This window comes from Sciurus vulgaris (genome assembly GCF_902686455.1).
Source record: "Sciurus vulgaris genome assembly, chromosome: 7".
NCBI lineage: Eukaryota > Metazoa > Chordata > Mammalia > Rodentia > Sciuridae > Sciurus > Sciurus vulgaris.
The window spans coordinates 25,871,945-25,891,498 of NC_136467.1; the positions used below are offsets into that span (position 1 = coordinate 25,871,945).

A 19,554-nucleotide genomic window follows, 5' to 3' on the forward strand; every position below is an offset into this window, starting at 1 on the left:
TGTTGTTTCTATCAATTCATTCTTTTTCTTGTCTTGGGGTCCCCTGTATATTATAATTTTCTCCATGGTTTTCCCTTCTTCAGTATTCACAAGCAGACTTCAACACGTCATCAGAATACTTCGTAAATCAAAAATCTATTCTTCCATATTTTGTTTGTCCTCCCTTCTCAACTGAATCAAAATATGGAGGGCAGGGGTATTGCAGAGAGGGAGTTGTGATTGACATGAATATTTTTTAAAGCTTCTAAAGTGATTTTCAAGCACAGTCAGAACTGAGAACCACTAGGACCGACAGCATCTCACCACTCACCTCCCTACTTCCACCACCCACCGTGGAACTGCCTCTATCATTCAATCTCACTTTTTCCTGAAAAATAATCAGTAGTTTGGAAATGACCCCTATTTCATCACAATTTTTTAAATAGTTTTAAATATCCATGAATTTCCAAAATGGAAATGCTGCAAGCACACACAAAAAGGAAAAAGATCTTCAATAAAATATAGTTTCATCTTTTACCCAACTTGATCTCACCAATGCAAATCTACTGAGTTTCTGAGCCTTATCCATTGACAATTTTTTTTTTCTTTTAACTTGTGGGTCCCTACATATTCATGTAGTATGATAAAGATGGCAATGGTATGTGAATTTTGATGCTCAAAATACATTAGGGAGCAAAAAAAAAAAGGAAAAATAAGTCACAATAATGCTAAGGAACTCCTAAAAGAATTTCTCAGTTCTTTAGAACATGCTGGAATCTAAATATTGCCCAGAGTATTCCATCGTGAAAATGCTTAGATATTCTGTGGATAAAATTGTATCTATTCTCCTCTTATTTCCTTAGCTTTAGCTGTACCCTTTAAATCACTGTTGCATTAGTAAACTCTTTGTTAGTATTTGCCAAATTATTCTTAGATTTAGCTACCTTCTGTTTTGTTATTATTGTAGTTTTATCCTCAAAGCTTATTTGTATTACTATCTTCACAGATGATCCTAAAACAAGCTGTTTATTAAGCATATAATTATAGCCTATACAGTTGAAAATTTATTTTCAGAAAAATGCCAAGTAGCTTGTGAGACTGCTGGAGAATGCTGAAGGATATAATACAAAAGACATCACAAACTTGCTCTTTTTTCTTCTCAACTTGTTCTTCTTGGTTTTATTCCTCTCTGACTCCTTATTCACCAAGCATTACATAATAGGTGACAAGGGGACTCATGGTTCGCATGACAGTAGAATCAACTTGTGTGTGTTGACTTCATCAAATGCCCTTTTTCTCCCAGTACATTGCTAATTTCATTGCATTGAGTTCCAATTAAGTGATAGTGCTTTAAGGGCATATGTTCCCCCAAACCAAAATGTCATATTTATGCTTTAAAGCAATTTAAAATAATTAAAAATTATAGCAGGTCAAAAACAATTTTCCTAATCTCAATTGATAGCACCTCCACAAATAGCATAAATTCATTTCCCTGCAAAAGTTCTACTATTTTGTACTAAAAACTATTTTTGTCTTAGCACTGATTTCCTGCTCTAAGTCTGGTAGTTTCCACATTTGTGAAACAACAACTAGAGAAAAATAAAACTGTTGTGTCCTTGGTGCCTAAGGACCTCAGGAATTAATGAGTTAATAATTTACACGAAGCACATTTTCCTTAGGGGGAAATAGCCTTCATAACACACCACCAGTATAAAGTTAACATAACTAATGATGACAGAAGTAGCAAACTCCATTTATTTTGTGATGTGTATGGCATTTTGATTCTTCAAATTCTGCCCTAACATGTGGTACTATTTAGCCAATACTCCTAATAATATTTATAAGTAGATTGAGAATTAGCTTGCAAGTGCAATTCAGGAAGTTTGTTTTGATGATTTGTTTTTCATGTTCTGTGAAATGAATCGCATTAGAGGTCACAGAAAGTGCCTTAAAGGGCACTTCTTTAATATTTAAAGTGAAGCCGATCTAGTTGAATGTTCTAATAAGATACACACGCCTGGCACCTCCCCTGAGACTCAAACTCTGTAACTTTCTGCCTGGTTTGTCAAATTGTTGCATAATACACAGAAAGACAGCAAAAGGCAGAGAAAATTGTCTCTGTGTTTATTGTTTTTCATTTTTAGCCATGGAAAAGAAGTAAACAAACTACTATATGTGAAGACAAAGCAGGAATTGGGACTTAACCTCAGAGCTGGCTAAACCCTAGTTTATTGCAATACCAATGAAACTCCAACAAAGTATATTTAATTTGATCCTGCAAACCCTTAACCTTTTTAGTGATTTAAACAGAAGAAGATAAGAAAGAAAAATAACTGTTGTCAGCCAAACTGAAGGCAGTCAGATCTCAAGGTTGACATCAACTCCCCAAATACATCCCTGAATACACACCTCCAAATTTCAGTTTCCTCCTCCACAACCCACCCCTCATATTCCAACTACCCCATCACCAACAGAGAGAGAGAGAGAGAGAGAGAGAGAGAGAGAGAGAGAGAGAGAAAGAAGAGGAACCATGTAACTATTCCAACAATGTTGGTAAAAGTTAACAGCTTAAAGAAAGGAAAAAAATGTAGAAAAGGTCTAAGAGGAATCACTTCAATACAGTAACTTTTTGAAAAAGAAATACATATTTACATCTACTTTTCTAAGTCGCTTCTCTAAGTAATCACTTTGCAAAACTTGTATTTGAAAAGAAAGACGATTTACTTTATAGGTTTGTCAACTTCAGTCACCATTTGAACTTGTTTTGAATTTTAAAATAGTTAAAGTTCATCTATGACTTAGTAAAGGAGCTTCCTGGATCAGAAATAAGAGAAGAGGGATGTGTGTGAAGTCTATAGCACACCGCAGACGTCCTGGCCTCGTGGGATTTTTAGATGAAGTTTTCTCATAAAGAAAAGACAATGCTATATAAGTATAAATAAGTCAGAAACACATTAGATTTTTCATTTCCTCACCAAAGAGGAAAACTTTTAATTCAAGTAACTAAGCATTTTCTTTTACTTCAGCAAGAGATTTCATGGATTCCTCCCATACCTGTCAAGAGAGTGAGATTTTACACCACTCTATTAAGCAATCATTTGTCCCTAACTTTCATCTAACTTATTTTTTCTGCCACTGACGTTTGGTTTAACTATCCCATTTTAAAAGTGTAAGCAGAAACATAAGCACGTGATCCTTTTAAACCTACTGTAACTGAAGACAGCTGAATTAACATCAAAACAAAACGCACACCCTAATATTTAGGTGCCACCTTCAAGTATTCATTTTCCCAACAGGGACACCTTGTACTTACACTATGGCCACCGAGGAACACACGGGAGTATGCCCATACACTTCACATGCTAAGAGTCAGTATTGTGATTACATTGGTTTTATTCTCCCCAGGGTATCAAAGTGCTTGGATATTAGTGGCAGAGGTTTGTAGATACCAAGGAAATTCTCCATAAAGACTCTGCTGTGATCTGAAGGCAGATAATTTTTGCCCCTGCATTACATAAGTAAATAAGGCCTGAAGGCAACAGAAATAGCTTTTCTGACATCCAGACGACAGTAAAGCCCATTTACTTCATAAAGCATTTTTCTCCTTTTTCACAAAATTTTAAGAATGTTAGCTATGTACTTTCTAGACCATAGCAGATTAGAAGCTGCAAAGGAAAACTAATAGAACCGAGTAATAGAGCAGGCACCCCCAAATGACAAAGATTAATAGCTAGCAGAAAAACTACCAAAGGCAGACAAATAAAATGTAGTAATTTGAGATAATATAGAGATTTATAGAAGGGGAAAACTTCTCCATACTTTTAATGGGCCATAAGTGCATTGGTACATTTATATTTATAGTTATACCTGAATCATAAAAATAGTTATGTTTAATGTGCTCTTTTAAGATGTTTAAGAAAGCAGAGATTTCAAATATAATTTTGTTTCCAGTCAGAATAATTCTATTTTTAAAAGGTTTGATGTTAAACAGTGTATAACTTTCAGGTAGTATTTAGAAAATTTGATTTTACAGGATATCCTCTTCCCTGACAATCACAAAATGAAATGGGTTTTGATGTTAATATACTTGTAAAGTTCAAATTAGAATTTTATTGAAGTAAAATTATCAAGAGTTCAAGTAAAAGACCAGGAGAAGTTTTATTTATAAGAGAATGAGCCTATTGTCACATGAAGAATGTTATGTTGGTCACCAGATGAACGCAATGAGTAAGGATTTTGTTGGCTATTCTGGTTTTATTATATTCTAACGGATTAGCAATGCTTACAGAGAGAGAGAGAACAATAGTTGAGTGAACCCCAAAGGTGTGGGGGTTATTAGAAGAGGGTGTCTTACTACTAACTTCACTTCTGGGTTTGGCTTGATCCTGCATTTTTCTGGTCCTAGGAGGTTCTTCATTTGAAAAAAAAAAAAACCTCTTGAATTTTTTTTTAGATGATTCTCTCATACATAAATGCATGCCTGCTGATATGGAAGTGTAAACCATTCCTGATAATATGTTTTTGCCAGGGGCAGGGAAGAGGGAAATTGGGCAGGATGGTGGTGTCTAGCTCAGGCATTTTAGAAGGCAGACAAAACAGGCTAACTATGAGTTTTTTGAGCATAGCAATTGGGGAAAATAATTTATGAGCTGATAAACCTACTCCATGGTAAACATTCCCTAGTTAAGTGATTAATTTGACCTTTTTTATTTTTTTCTTCAGATGAGATGCCCTGGCTACAGATCACCATTATCCCATTTTCCCATTATCCCACCGCTATACCATATTGTATATATTCAATCCCATCATGCAAATTAATATCACAAAATAAAATAATGTAACACTAATGTCTGTGGCTCAAATAAGTGGAGAATTCACTTATTGAATCCCACTTACATCTGATCCAGATGTCTGAAGTCATTTATAGACAATTCTCTAGTCTAGACAATTAGTACTAACATTGAAGCAATTGACTTACCTGCTGACAGTCTGAATCAACAGATAATTTATGACTTGAACTTCCATAATTATTTTAATAGTCTTTTGGTACCTCTTCCATTCTATTTATCATGATGTGAACATTTAAAATGAGAACACCTCACTAAAGGAACAGGAATGCGAAGTTCATAAAAGAAATATTTAAGAAATCAGAGACCTGTCCATTTAAGAAGAACCATATTAAACAATTCTTCTTTTTCCCCTTTTGGCTCACTAGTTTGGAAGCACATGAGATGCCTTTTCACCATTTTGAATTATTATTCTCTCTTCTATTGCAACTTGTTCATTGCCTGTATTAAGACGAACCTCCAAAATCTCAAAGATCAGCTTGCTCTTCATTGTCTTGCTATTTTTAACAATGGGAGCTGAGAGATGTGCCATTTCTTTAAGTTCAAATTTCCCACCACTAATCAGGCCAAGGATTCTTCACTCCGGGTTCAGGTTTGCAGCCAAAACAGTGCCCGCCTATGAACACTCTGTTTCCATTCACTGCCCATTGCAGGAGGGAATTCCCTACATCGCCAACGTGGACAACAGGCAAATGTCACGACTGCACAGCAGAGGACCAAGGAAGAATGCAGAAAGAGGCCAGATTTTGTGAGGGGAAAAACAAAAATAAATTATTTCGATCCACCTAGCGAACTAAAGAAACTATAGCTCGATATTAAACTGCTATACTTTACAACATACCACAGAGAATACCAAAGAAAATATTGCCTGGGGAGATACATGTTCAAACCTTCCCATCCGCAGCTGCTATCAATTATTCTGCCCTAATGTGACCAGAAATCTCCGTTTTCAATAGAGCAATATGAGTTGTAAAAGAATCCTTATTGGCCACCCCTGCATTCCCCTCTCCACCCCCACCTCCTGATTCTGTTTTGCTTTTCCAGCGTTTGAATGTCCAAGTACTTTGTATTCTAGCCCACTGGGAAGTTAGAAAAGCAAACATAGCTAGTTTGAGGGTACAGGAGAGATTTTGTGGCTTTCCGAGGATCTCCATTGAATTACAAAAGCTCATAAGAGGGTACTGTCGCCCTAAATGTTATATAAACAGAGCTCTGTCTCTGTGTGTGATTTACACCCTTACTGAAGATCTTGAATCTTCCTTCTCTCCATGCTGAAAGATAAGTGAAGGACAAAAAAACTATTTAGAACAGTTAACCTGATCATTTTTTAAAAGACGTGTTCAAATCATTGAGGCTGGGATCCCGTTTGTCAACCAAATTGTCAGGAAATAATTTATTACTGACAAGAACAAAGTGTGCAGCTGGATATCCCAAACAACAGCATGCTAAATGAGCCAGAGACTTGTTATAAATATCTTCCCCAGGACAGCATTTCCTATAGTCTAAAACTATTTTAAAAGCAGCATGGTGAAATAGAAAACAGCGTAGTACAGGGCATCTGGATATTGGCATTTTCTTTTGCCTGTTCTAGTAACTAGTTGTGCTATCTTCTCACCTCCTGATTGAAAAATAAATAAATAAATGAGAGCATGTACTGGATGATCTCTGAATTTCTTTCAAACTCAAAAATTCTGTACTGACAACATTGATGTCCTATACAAGGACACAAGCTGCCCAAATGTTATACAAATTAATCTAGGCTCATTCAAAAGAAAAGAAAACAGAATTTAGAGAAAAAAAGAGCTACCATAAAATAGACTTTTGATTTTTGGGTGAATTATACAATCAAGAAATTATCCTTCCAGCACAGTTAGTATGGCAACTTGGAAAGGCAAAGATGTTAATAACGAATCAAAGAGACAAAGCAATTAGGAATTAGGACTTCACTTTAAAAAACAAGTTCTGAGAAAGAAAGATAATCAGCCAAATCTCTCTTCTGCAGAAGCGTCTTTTGCCTCTGTTGCAATCCACTGTGTACAGCCCTGTGCACACGCCTCCTCTAGACCGTAAGCTCCTGTGTGTCAGAGGCCATATTTTTTCATATTTATATTCTTCATAGTGCTTTGCCAAGAAAGGTGCTTAGTAAATCCATACTGAATTAAATCCTGTTTTCAATGTATTGGATAAGTGTGGTAAATACTTAACTAGTGTAATCAAAGCCTTTCGTAAATCTGAATTTTAGAGAATCCCCAAACTTCTGTCCCTATAAATGACTTGGAAGATCATGATTGTCTATAGAACCTGTGAAAAATGAATGAATCAGAGGGTGTTTTAGTTTTTCACTACCATGAAAGAAAGAAAAACTTAAGTATGAGGTCTTATTCTTTATTAGAATCATGTCAGATTCTCCAAACCTCTGATTATACAACTATGGATAAGACACAGTTCCTGACTTCAACAGCAGAGTGTTCATAGTCTACAGAGAGAGAAGGTCAATGATAATACAGCAGATCACTGTGGCAATAGTGATATGGGCACGATTTGCTGGTTGGAGTGTGTAAGTGGGTACCTGGGTCAATAAGGATCTTGTGAGCCTTCTTGGAGAAGTCAATGGCTAAGGTAATTCAGTCAGAGCAAGGATCCTGTAGATGTGTAGACAAAGGTGGTAGCATTTTATATTTATTTAAGAAACTTTATATAGCAATTACATACCAGACATTTTTTGAAGCACTTTAAAATAGTAACTCCTTTTATATAGCAACCATAAGAGGGAACTCTTACCATTACCATTTCACAGATGAGGAAACCAAGGCATCGAGAGGAGAAGTAACTTTACAGGTTGAATAGCAAGCAGGTAGCAGAGCTAGGATTAGAACCCAGACACCCCAGGGGCAGAGTTCATAGTTTTGACCTTCTAGCTACATGCTACTGTTCTAAGACCAGGAGGTTAGAGAACCTAACTCCTCTCCCTTCTCCTTTTCCTTATTTAGTCCTTGCCTCAACATCCTATGCATTGATTATTTATCATGTACTCAGGAGTCATCTGTCTTCCTTACAACATTACAAATTCTGTATGGCCAAGAACCCTGAGAACCCACTGGGGTTGAAAGCAGTAGAGTCATGTGTTCATACTTTAGGGTGAATGCTCAACGTCTCAGAAGAAAGTGGAGCTTTTGCTAACTGCACAGGGCCTAGGGGGTGGGGAAGGCACAGCCTAAGCGGGAAAGTGTTGCTGAGAGACCCTCACTAACTTGGGGTGGATGTGGGGAGGAGGGTCTTCTGAGAACCATGAAAGCACCCATGGCAGAACAAGCCCACTCACCCACCTGCCAAATCCAGAGAGAGGACGATGCTGGATCACCGGAGAATGCCAGGCAATGGGACTTTGCAGACACCTCTTTTTCAGACACCTCTTTTTCTCCGTCTTCCACCATCTTCAGATTTGGGAAGATTCGAAATCCCGAAGTTAGCCAAAGGAGGGAGAAATAATGCAGGAATGAGTGACAAAGTTGACCTTACTCTTCTTTTCTAATATCAGGGGAAGCATTTTATTTGGGACTTCATGATTCAAATGTAGCCGCTTGTTGTGATGTAAAGGTAGATAGCCCCCACACATTACCTTTTTTCAAAATCTAAATATAGTCAGAGAATTTCATGAGAGCGTCCAATAACCATAAGTAAAAGAGCTTCCTCCAAGAAATCAGTTAAAAGGGATATTGGAGGGACAGAGGTAAAGATGCTCTGTGGTCACATAACAATCACGACTGGCATTTGTTGGAAACTACAGATATACCTAATGTATGAGGACCCCACCCAATCAAGAGCCAGAACCAGAGCTTCAGAAATTCTGGTCACCCCAAAACTTTCCAGGGAATCTCTGGTGCTACTCTGGATTACCCACAGAGCATACGTGCAATCCCAGGGGCTCAGGAGGCTGAGGCAGGAAGATCCCAAGTTCAAAGCCAACCTCAGCAAAGGCGAGGCACTAAGCAACTCAGTGAGACCCTGTCTCAAATAATATACAAAATAGGGCTGGCTCAGTGGTTAAGTGCCCCTAGCTTAATCCCTGTGACCCCACCACACCAAAAAAGCATATATGCTTACATCTGATGGTTTCCTGTGGTAAATAACTCCATCCGTGCAACTTGCCGGCTTGAAGCCTCAGGGTCCTTTCCAGTCACAGTTGCCCAACATGACAAAGCAGGCTTCCCCGGGAGGTTACTCCTGAGAGCTGAGGACACTCACACTGTTCGCTGGTCTGTGCACCAACAGGATTTAAGCCACACACTGCTGGACTGCTGCATCCTTGCCAGGACTGCTTGCATCTCACCTCATCTCTTGCCACATGTTTTCTGGCTTTGCTCCTACAATACAATTCCTAGTTACTCACAGTTCCCTCAGCAGAGAGAGTTTCAGCTCCTCAACAGCCTTTTCTATTGCTGCCCCTTCATCTAGAACTCCCTGCGCTTGCACCTGCCTTTTATCTGGAAGCTGAGTGTGTGATTTAGAGCATGACTCTAGAACAAAACATCCTGGTTTTGAATCTGACATCCTCTACTAAGTATCTTTCTGACCTCGGATAAGCCAGTTAGTCTAACCTCAACTTCCTCATTGGGAGATGAAGATAATATTATTATCTCATAAGGTTGTGGTGAGGATTAAATGACTTAATGAACAAAAGTATTTAGCCTGTAGCCTGAAGTACTCAATAAATACTTGCTAAACAAATTGAACAAGTGGGCAAGCGAATCCTGATATACCGAGTGGCTCAGATTAGAAAGCTATTCTCTACACTACTAAGGTAAACATTTTTTTTAGTTGTACATGGACACAATATCTTTATTTTATTTAATTGTATGTGGTGCTGAGGATGGAACCAAGAACTTCACACATGCAAGGCAAGCACCTCACCACTGAGCCACAACTGCAGCCCAAGATAAACTTTTAATGGCCTGCAAAACCTCAACCAAGTGACTGGGTCCATTACAGAGAATGACCTATGACTGTATAGATGCCTTGATTTCCAGGATGCACTGGAAACTGAGAAAACCATGCATTTTGGCACCTTTTGTCAAGGAAAATCACCATATTGACTTTTGTGTAGAAAGAAGGGGAAAAAAATATGTTTATGCAGGTATTTCTGTTAAGTGGAAATACTGAAAGAATAAACTAGAAATTGCTAGTAGTGATTTGCATTTGGCCTTACTAAAGAATAAGGTCCTCTTCCACCATGCATAAAAGTGATATGGATATTTGTACACTGGGAAACATTGTTTAAGACTGCAATTCTGTGTGAAAATCACTAGTTGACTCAAATTCCTTCTTAAAACTCATTTTACAAGAAGGGGAGGAGGAGAAAGAGAGGAAAACAGACTTTGTACTGTGCCAGGCATCCAGTTAAGCACTTTATACATGAACTCACATGATCTTCCCAGTACAGCCTGCCACTATTGTGCACATAAGAAAACTGGAGATCAAGGTTCAGCCAGCTAGTAAGTATGACACTGGGCTTCAGACTCTGAGTCCTGAGCCCTGCATTCTTCCACACAGCATGGCCTCTATGTATCAACCAGTTTGGTAGCCAACATGGAACGATGAAGCAGAAGAACACTACGTCATCATTAAACTTGTGGATGAAGACATCCAACAGCACCACTGCAGTGCAGAGCTTTGTTCCACTTTAGTAGAGATCCTTCTCACTGGGGCCTGAATTATTTCACGGTGGTCCTTGAACACAACACTTCAGCCAGTCATGAATTCGCATGCACTTGCTGCCCTTTGACTTCATTTGCACATATGTCTACATGTATAACCCCATACTTCATTAAATTCTACATTGAAGACTATATGGAAATCCATTGAGCTTATTTTGGTATGGATTATCTTAGTAAGTCAATATTGATTCCTAATTACCACTACTTTCTATGCTTAATACAATATTGGAAAATGATCTGATAAGCTTTATGTGGTTTTCTAGAAAGTTTTTAGAAAATTATGTTAAGATCACCAGCTTCTCTTTTTTCCCAAAGGTCTACTATTTAAAAAATAAAAACTGAGACAAATATTAGTTTGGATCTATTTTTCACAGGGTAAAGGGTATATAGTTTCCATTTCTGTTGTATTCCATATTAGATTTTACAAGCAAATATACAAAAATTGTGTGTTCTACCAATGAAAACTTTTGAGCTTAGATATTTCACACAGGTTTAAGAAATACTTCCTTACCATCGTTCAACCACTCTTGAGCTTCACTCCACCATAATGGTGATGTCCCTTGGTGGATAAAACTTAAATAGCATCAGAGTCAGTAGTCACACATACACTGTGTCCTTGTTGTTCTGTGCCAGGCCCAGGTCTCCATGACTCTTCTTTCTCTGAATATTTTTTTTAAAGTCGTTTTTGTCTTGACTAGTCTGATTTTCAAATCTCAGCTCAGTTTCAGCTTGAACCTGTTAACTGTTTTGAGCAGCTTTTGTTGATGCTGTTGCAGTTGGTCAGTGATCTTATGTCCTTCTTCCCATCTTATTTACACACCCTCTGAACTCTGGCATCAGGAGCAAGTGAAGTCACACAAGTGAAAATATTTCCATAAGCCAATGTTATTGCAGTCTTAAATTTAAATGACACAATATGATTGGTAGAAGGACCCAGGGCTTGAAAATATTGCTAAAACATCATAACATTAGCACATCCTTCTCTGCTTTCCTTCCTCCTGTTTTTCATTCCCTGTAATTCATGAATGATGATGTTGAGAATTAATCTTCCAAACACAGCCTATCAACACAAACATTACAGTGGGAAGAGGGTATCTCTGTTTCCATAACCTAGACGCTCACTCATCAGATGCATGCAGACAGGGCCACTCTTTAATTGTCAGATGAAAAGCCAGGATTCTTTTTTTTGGGGGGGGGCGGGGGGGTACTAATTATTTGTTTTGGAAATCAGATTTTGAAGAGTCAAACATAGAGCAGAAGTAAAACATTTGCAGGGCGGGGAAGATTATTTGCTCCCCTGGGGCCACTGTTATTTGCCTGTCCTTCATCTTCCTGTGTCATCCGGGACTCAGTTCATCTTTTTCTCTTGTGCAGTCTGTATTGAAATTGCAGTGTAAAGGGAGATCAGTAGGAACTCAGCAGATTTAAACCCAGAAAGTCATAGATTTGCTCATTGAAGTTGATTCAGGTCACTTTACTTTTAGAAAAGAAGTAAATAATAAAAAGAATTGCAAGAGGACATATTTCCTAGACTGAACCTAAATGAAAAACTCATTTTAACTTCTTAATAGCAGACAATTCTCTTTGCTGTGGCTCATCCAAGCAGCCACATGTTCTGTCTCAGCTGAGACATCATCAGCTCTGTATTGGCTTGTCTTACAACCAAGCAAGTATTTGCAAAAGGATTAAGAGTATTCGAGACATTACAAGAAGCATAGGCCGCTCTCCTGACACAGGCATTGACTTTGACACCCAGTTCCCCAGATGGGGCTCTTACAAGTGCTGCTTTCTCAAAAATTCTTCCCTACCTCATGTGCAGGTAGAAAGGGAAGCAAAGTCTCATGTCATTTCCATTTCTTCCTCCCTGTGAAGCCTCTCCTCTATTCTTTAGTCTCAGAGTTAAATAGAAGTCTCCCAAGGAGTAAAAAACTCATTAGCAGAGAAAATACCTATTTCCAAGACAGTCTGTTTATTTCAGCAGATAAGTAATTGATAGTAGTAGTACCTGGTAGCAAGTTTGTTTCACCAATACTCACCAATGGGCCATGCTTGACTGGTGTACAGTGTCTTCAGGAAATTAATTCCTTGTTTTGATTTATTTTGTTCCTACAGGAAAAAAAAAATGAAGAGGTATTGACAAGATCTTTCTAAAACTCAGACACACAAAAAAATAAGATTACCTTCTGTCACCTAAATGCAAAAGTCAGCAAAACAGGCCACAACAAACATATTTAAATTTTCCAGTGGCTCACCACCTTGAAAATCTGGTCCTAGCTTTCTAGCAGAACGCAATTTTGAAGAGTTCATGTAAGTTATTTAAGACTTTCTCTCCCTATCTGTAAAATTAAGAGGTTAATCTGAGATATCTCTTAAACTGCTTCCTAGTTCAAACACCAAATATGTGAAGCAACCCCCATAAATGCTTTGACTAGCATTGCCCAGCAGCAACTTTTATAAGAAATCTGTTCCTTTGAGGGGAATAGATGTCAGAATTGCTGGGTCTCATACATTTCAGAGTACTATACTTCCTACCTCAGGGGCACAATAATCTTTTCTACTATTGTCCATATATGCCTTCCCTCCCTTTGATAGCATCTGGTTATTTTTATGAATCAATTAAAGAGGCAAAGTGGTAAAGTGACCTATCCAAAGTCACACAAAATGCCTAGAAACAAGGTCTAGATTTTTGTTTTGTTTTCTTTGTCAGGTTTCTCTTTGTGATAAACATGTCCTTACTTAATGGTGTCATATTTATCACCATGACAGGACTTTTTGGTTTCCTGCTGGGTACACAGCAAGTTACCAGACCCCATGGGAGTTTATGTGGCTCACAAAAGGCATGACTCCCACACATGCACTTTCAATCTGAAGTGATCCCATCTGTTTGACCTTTTGAGTATAGTACATAAACATCTCTTTGTCCTTCACTAAGTAAATAATACCACTATGGTTCAATTTAAATGGTGCTTACAGATGAAGAAACAAAGATTCAAAAAAAAGTCAATAAATTTGTCCACAACCATATGTCTAGAAATTAGTAGGACTAGAAATAGAATGGGATCTTTTTTCTTGCTCAATTTATTTTGATCTAAACCATTTTAATTCTGAGTTATGTAGTACAGAAAAAAAATGTCAAAATCCTACAGGAGACAAAAATTTTTCTCTTACATATTAAAACTGGACTTCCCAAGTCTTGGAAATCATTGCAAAACATTTTAAATCAGCACAATCTGTTCTGGATGAAACAGTGGGTCCCAACGATTAGCTGAGCATCTTCTACAGTTGGGCAAGAGCTGGAATCCCTGAAAACCAAAGCACAGTGTAAACGGTGAGCCCTGCCTTCCACTTGGAGAGGCAGGAAAAATGAACTCTCAAAAAGATACCCTGCAGTGTGAGGTGGTAAAAGAATGGAAAGTGACAATTCCCTGGGTTCACTTATTCCCTGGTATGTTTATTAAGCATCCTCTGTATTTAAGTTCCTATGTGTACCAATGGCTGCTAAACATCTTTTCCCAAAGTTAAATAATCCTTAAGAAAGACATGAAGAATCAAATGAGTTCTTGACAAAGGAGCATTATGTAGTGTTCTCTAAATCTATTTGTGCACATGTGACATTTGTTGTTTCTTTCCACCCTCGCCACTCTCATTTATTTATTCTGACATGTACACGAACATAGTAGTAGAATTTCCCAGAAAGCATTGAAACATCATGGATGAGAGGGACCTTATTGGATACTTAGTCTGCACTTCTACCATTCCTTCTTGTGGATTTATCTCTAGGATCCCTCACATGAGTGTTGAAGCTCTGTGTATTTCCATTGAAAGAAGGTCATTCTTTATTGAGTTTCCTTATTGAGAGGCCAACTCTAGTATTAAAACTTTTTCTTTGAGTATCAACATTCTAAATTTCAGAACCTGATCAATTGCAACCTCACAGTTCAAATGTATCTGACAAGTCAGTGGAGGTAGTAGGATTGAGCAACCAACAGAAGACAGATTCAAGAAAGATATTTGAATCAAAGACAATAAGATGGTGTCAAGGGAGAGTCCATTTTCAACATACCACATTGTCAGTCTTCTGTATTTCCCATCAGCCCCCATCAGTTCACTACTGAGTCTTGGGAAGCTGCATGTATACTGAAGAGAAGAAAATTTGGAACAAATCTATATAAGCCATAGAATCACAGGGTAATCCTAAGTGAACCTAAGACATTAGGGTTACAGGGCAATCCTGACTGAATCCCAGGGTGAAGACACAAGTCAACTACTAGCAGCATATCAGGGCTAGGATTCTTTCTTGAGCAAAGAAAAGAACTGGCCCACAGCTGGGGGAGTTGGAATGAAGGAAGCAGGATCATCAGGCTGCTCCATGATTCTGACCAATCAATGACCTCAACCATAGATATTTCCAGAGTGAAATATTGCTAGAAAGGAATACTAGAACTCAGAGGGTAGCTGAGAAGCGTCTTCTACACATGAGACTCTGTCCAGAGGAAAGTCAGAACCATCTGAGAAACTAGACATCCTCTAGAGAAAATGGGAATCCAAGTAAAAACCTGTTTAACTAATCCACTGTGGTCCTATTTTTCCATGAGGCTGAATACTGGTAAGCAGGAGCCTCAAAGAATGAGTATCTATCATCACATCAGGTTCCTCATGTGCTCTCCCCTTAATGACCATCACAACACTGTGAAGCTGGCATTACTGTTGTGAACGTACAGAGGGAACTAGGTCTCAGAGTGCTAAGTAATGGGCCCCAAATCCATGTGAAACCAGAATTTGAAAATAGGTCCGACTCTTTTCAGTACAACATGCTATCTCCTGGAGTAACATGAAAAAACATGGATTGCATAAATATTAAATCAGAGTCTGCCTTCCTAAATTTTCCACCCACTGACTTGAGTTCTATGTTTTAAAAAATAAAATACTATCTGTGTTAATCCTTCTTCCACAATCCTCAGGGATTAGAAAGTACATGTCACCAAACTGGTCTTAGTTCTCTGGAAGTTTAGTTAATGAATGACTCTCTCACTGTAAGATGTTCTCTGATTTCTGCTAAAAGTGTTTTCCACCAGAGCATGGTGCTTTCCTGAGGTTTCAGGACTCATACACAATTCGACAGCCCCTCATTTTGGTTTGACAAGAGACACCGTCTCAACATCACCCACCAGAACCGCTAAGAAGGTGGACAAGGTCCCTAAAGCCCAACAGGTCACATGAATTAATTCTCTGGAGCCCAGCCTACTACCATCCTAATGTAAATGTTATGATAAAATATTAAACTGTATGTATAATTGATGCTTGCTTTATAGCAATTCAGGGTCTTGCTTGTTTGAATAAAATTCATTATTTACCATTTTCTACTAGAAGTGATTTCTCTTTGTTGATGTCTCTTCTTAATTGCTTGAACTGCATGACACATTTTCCTAGGCAGCATTGAAATAATTATCATATTCCTCTTAGTTTAGAGTTAGCATCTACATCTGTGATAGATAGTATTATAAATGCCCTTTTCGCACAATGAAAAATGTCTGAACTTGATTATTCAGGGATATTTATAAATAGATATATTCAGCCTATGTGATGCCCTATCCATATGAGTAAGAAATCTGCATTGTGGACCACACATATCTGAACTCAACCACCACTTGCTTAGAGCTATTAAAGACTGTGGTCTCTGTTTGTAGACAAAAGAGTATATGCAAGGACATATCTTAATCTATTAAAAACTTGACCATAATTGAAATTTTTTACATCATTCCCGTTGAAAACTAATATAAAGGTTGGACACCAACATACCCTTGGACACAAATGTATCCTTGGTGTCCCTGCCCTTGTGATGTAGGAGTAAACTGACATAATCTGGAAAAGTTTCCATGCTATCCACTCAGGGAAGAAAAAGTCCTTAAGCAGACCCCCTTGGTTCCTCATTGCAGTGTTATGTAAACTCCCTTGCAGAAAAGAAGAGAGGAGGAAGCTGATTATTCCTCATTCAGAAGTACACGCGGTTCCCAGATATAAGAAAAGGGCCTCCTGCCTACTGCTCTGTGAGTTCTTTTCAACCATTCATCAGCCAAGTAAAGAGCCAAAGTTTTTTTTTTTTTTTTTAACTTCTATTTACTTATGTGGTACGTAGCCCAATGATTAATAAAGACTAACAGCCACACAAAGAAACATGCATTTAAGACAAGACATCAAATTTTCTGACCTTTATTCAACTACAAGTCAATTGTGAAATTACTTAAAATAGTGAAAAGTCTTCTAAATAAATTCTTACATTCATGTATGTGGAAGATATAATCACTAAGTCACTTATTGTTTTTCTGAATAAAAATTTTTTAAATAGCACATCATGTAATTATATAAAAAATTACATCCGAATCGTTTTGTACCTTATTTTCCCAATATATTTTTAATTTCAGTGAAAAAAGCTGCTCCTGCAGCATTAATCACATGCTACCATTTATTTAACAAGCATATTGAACCATGTGACATCTATTGGTGTCTCTTTTTTAGTTTTTAAATATGTACCATTAATTAGTTTTTTTATCACAATTATTTCTAAGATCTTTAAGAGCAAATACCATTTATCATATTACTTTCTCTTTCCAGAGGGCCTAAAATCATGTCTTTGGTTCACTCACTTATTCATTCAACTCTCTACACCTTCACCACACGTCAGGAGCTGAAGATGTCATCTCTTCCCTCAGAAAGCTCATGGTAGATCATCCTCTCTAAAACCAGCACAAGGTACCCTGTCCCAGATTGCCTGGCACAGAAGGGGAGAAAGACAGAAGAAAGTCAGGAAGCCTACATGGAAAAGGGGGTGTTTGACTCTTTGGGGGACCAAATAAGTAGAAATCTGCCAATGAAGGCAGGTGGGAAACTGATGTACAGGGGCATTAAACATAGTAGGAACTCAATAAAAAACAAAGTAGACAATTGTCTACTTGTTCTGGAATAAGTGGTATTGACCTGAAATCAGTGACCTCCCAACCCTAACAATCTATGGGTCTCTGACTTTTTTTAAGCCATTAGAGGTCCATTTATTAAGTCAATGCTTCAGGCTTTCTTTCACCAAAGAGTGTTTCTCTTCACTCATAGAACAGAAAACAGGACTTCCTTTTTTAGAAAAGGGGGAAAAACCCTTAGGCTTGATGTCCATATGTCTATTCTAAAGGTAATAAACACTAATTTGACATATTTTTTAAATGAAGAAAAGGAAAAGAAGAAAATTATCATACATCCCACCACATCAGCCATTGTTAATAAAATGGTGCATTTCTTTCCAGTTGTTTTTTATTTCGCAAAGATTTTGGTCTATTATTTTTACATAGTTGCAATGGTATTAATTAACAGTGCATATTTAAAATTAAACCTCACAGTACTAGATATCATGTGGCACAATGTGCTGAATTGTTAATTAAATGGTACCATGTTATTAATGTTTTAGGAGTTGTTTCTTTCATGGGAAACCAAGTTAGCCTTTATATTAACATTTTAACAAAGCACCATTGTAAGTAGCAGTTTTGTTGACCCATATCCCCTGAAGACTTCATAAGATGCACACAATTTAATCAATGATCCTATCTTTGGACATTTAGGTAATTTCCAAGTTTTCTGTGTTCTTGATAATTCTGCAATGATTGTGTTTGTATACAATTCCCTTCCTCCATTTTGGATTCATTATAGGATTAAATCTTAGAATGAGTGAATCAAAAGATAGAATGATTTCAAGGCTCATAATGCATATTGCCAATATGTTTTTGAAAAAGATGATACCAATTTATCATGAGAATGGTTTTTGGCTGTTATCAGCACTGAATATCATCATATATTTGTTTATTTGATTCCTTTAAAATGTTGTTCAAATTTGCATTTATTTTATCACAATGAAGTTGAATATTTTCCCCTGTCTCAGATGATTGTGTTTATTTTGAGGACCTAAAGTCATATTGATGTTAGTTAAAAATCCATAGCTCTATCTGCATATAGAATCTATCTATTTGCATGTAGAATACCATGAAGGCTTCTGGGTTTCTTCTAATGATTACATCATTGCTCTTTGTGAAAATTAAAATAATCTCTTTGACAACAAATTTACAATAAAAATACTTCTCGGGTACTATACCATGTTTCAGAAGAACGCTGGACCAGGTGTCCCAGGTTTGGAGGCCATTTGCACTAGAATCTGTTATAGTTTTCTGAACTTCCAATCCATTAGAGTCATGTATTTACCCTATTTTTTAAAAGACGAATTTTCTGCAAGCGTCTGTACTCCATGAAGGCCAGAGCTTGGCAGTTGTGCTTGCTATCACGTTCCCATTGCTTACCCCCAAGCCTGGGAGACAACACTTCCTCTGTTAGTCCCACTTGGTGTGATGGGGAGGATGGGTCAGTCTGAAATACAAAGAGGAGTATCTCTAGAGAGACCAAGGTTCTGAGTTCTGCCTCCCCTGTAGCCATACCCTGCGACAGCTTCTGCTACATTTCCACTGCTGGGAGCACTTTTGTCCTTCCTTGACAAGGTATTTTAACATGCTGAATGATCATCTCTATTTGTCTGTAAATTCTACTTGACCCTCCTAATCACAGGCACAAAACAATCATCTCTGTGCTTCTGTTCAAGACATGGGATAATTAGCAAAGAGAAATTCCTCCTGCCAGCATGTACTATGAATAGAAAGCTTGAATTTGACTTCTGGGTTTTATCCAATTGTGATACAGTTTGCATCCCAACTTCATGAAAATTCATAAACAATACATGATTTTGATCTCAGATTTATATAGAATGTACTACTTGGGGGAAATGCACTGGTGATAGCAAAAGAAACTATTTCCAGTTTCAATAAATACTGTCATCCTTTGTGCTTTTCTAGTGGACTGCTCATGAAATTACCTCTTGGGAAGATCTATTCTAGCAAACTAGTCATATATGTCGATGATTCAGCTGACATTTAGCCAGCTTTTGTGCATGCTTTTCACCACACTACTGACTCTCACTTGCTATTACA

At 37.6% G+C, this 19,554-nt stretch overlaps 1 long non-coding RNA gene across 2 annotated transcripts; it reads right to left on the reverse strand.

Annotated features, from left to right (window-relative positions):
• Positions 1 to 11,051: 11,051 nt before the first annotated feature.
• On the reverse strand, positions 11,052 to 18,945 carry LOC306665909. 2 transcript variants are annotated; one of them, XR_013765137.1, is made up of 4 exons: positions 18,874 to 18,945; positions 14,604 to 14,677; positions 12,577 to 12,646; positions 11,052 to 11,552 (listed from the first exon to the last, which is right to left on the reverse strand). It is a non-coding gene; the product is annotated as an uncharacterized lncRNA (long non-coding RNA). The 2 variants fall into 2 exon arrangements; XR_013765138.1 differs by lacking the exon at positions 18,874 to 18,945 and adding an exon at positions 17,185 to 17,593.
• Between the last annotated feature and the right edge of the window lie 609 nt (positions 18,946 to 19,554).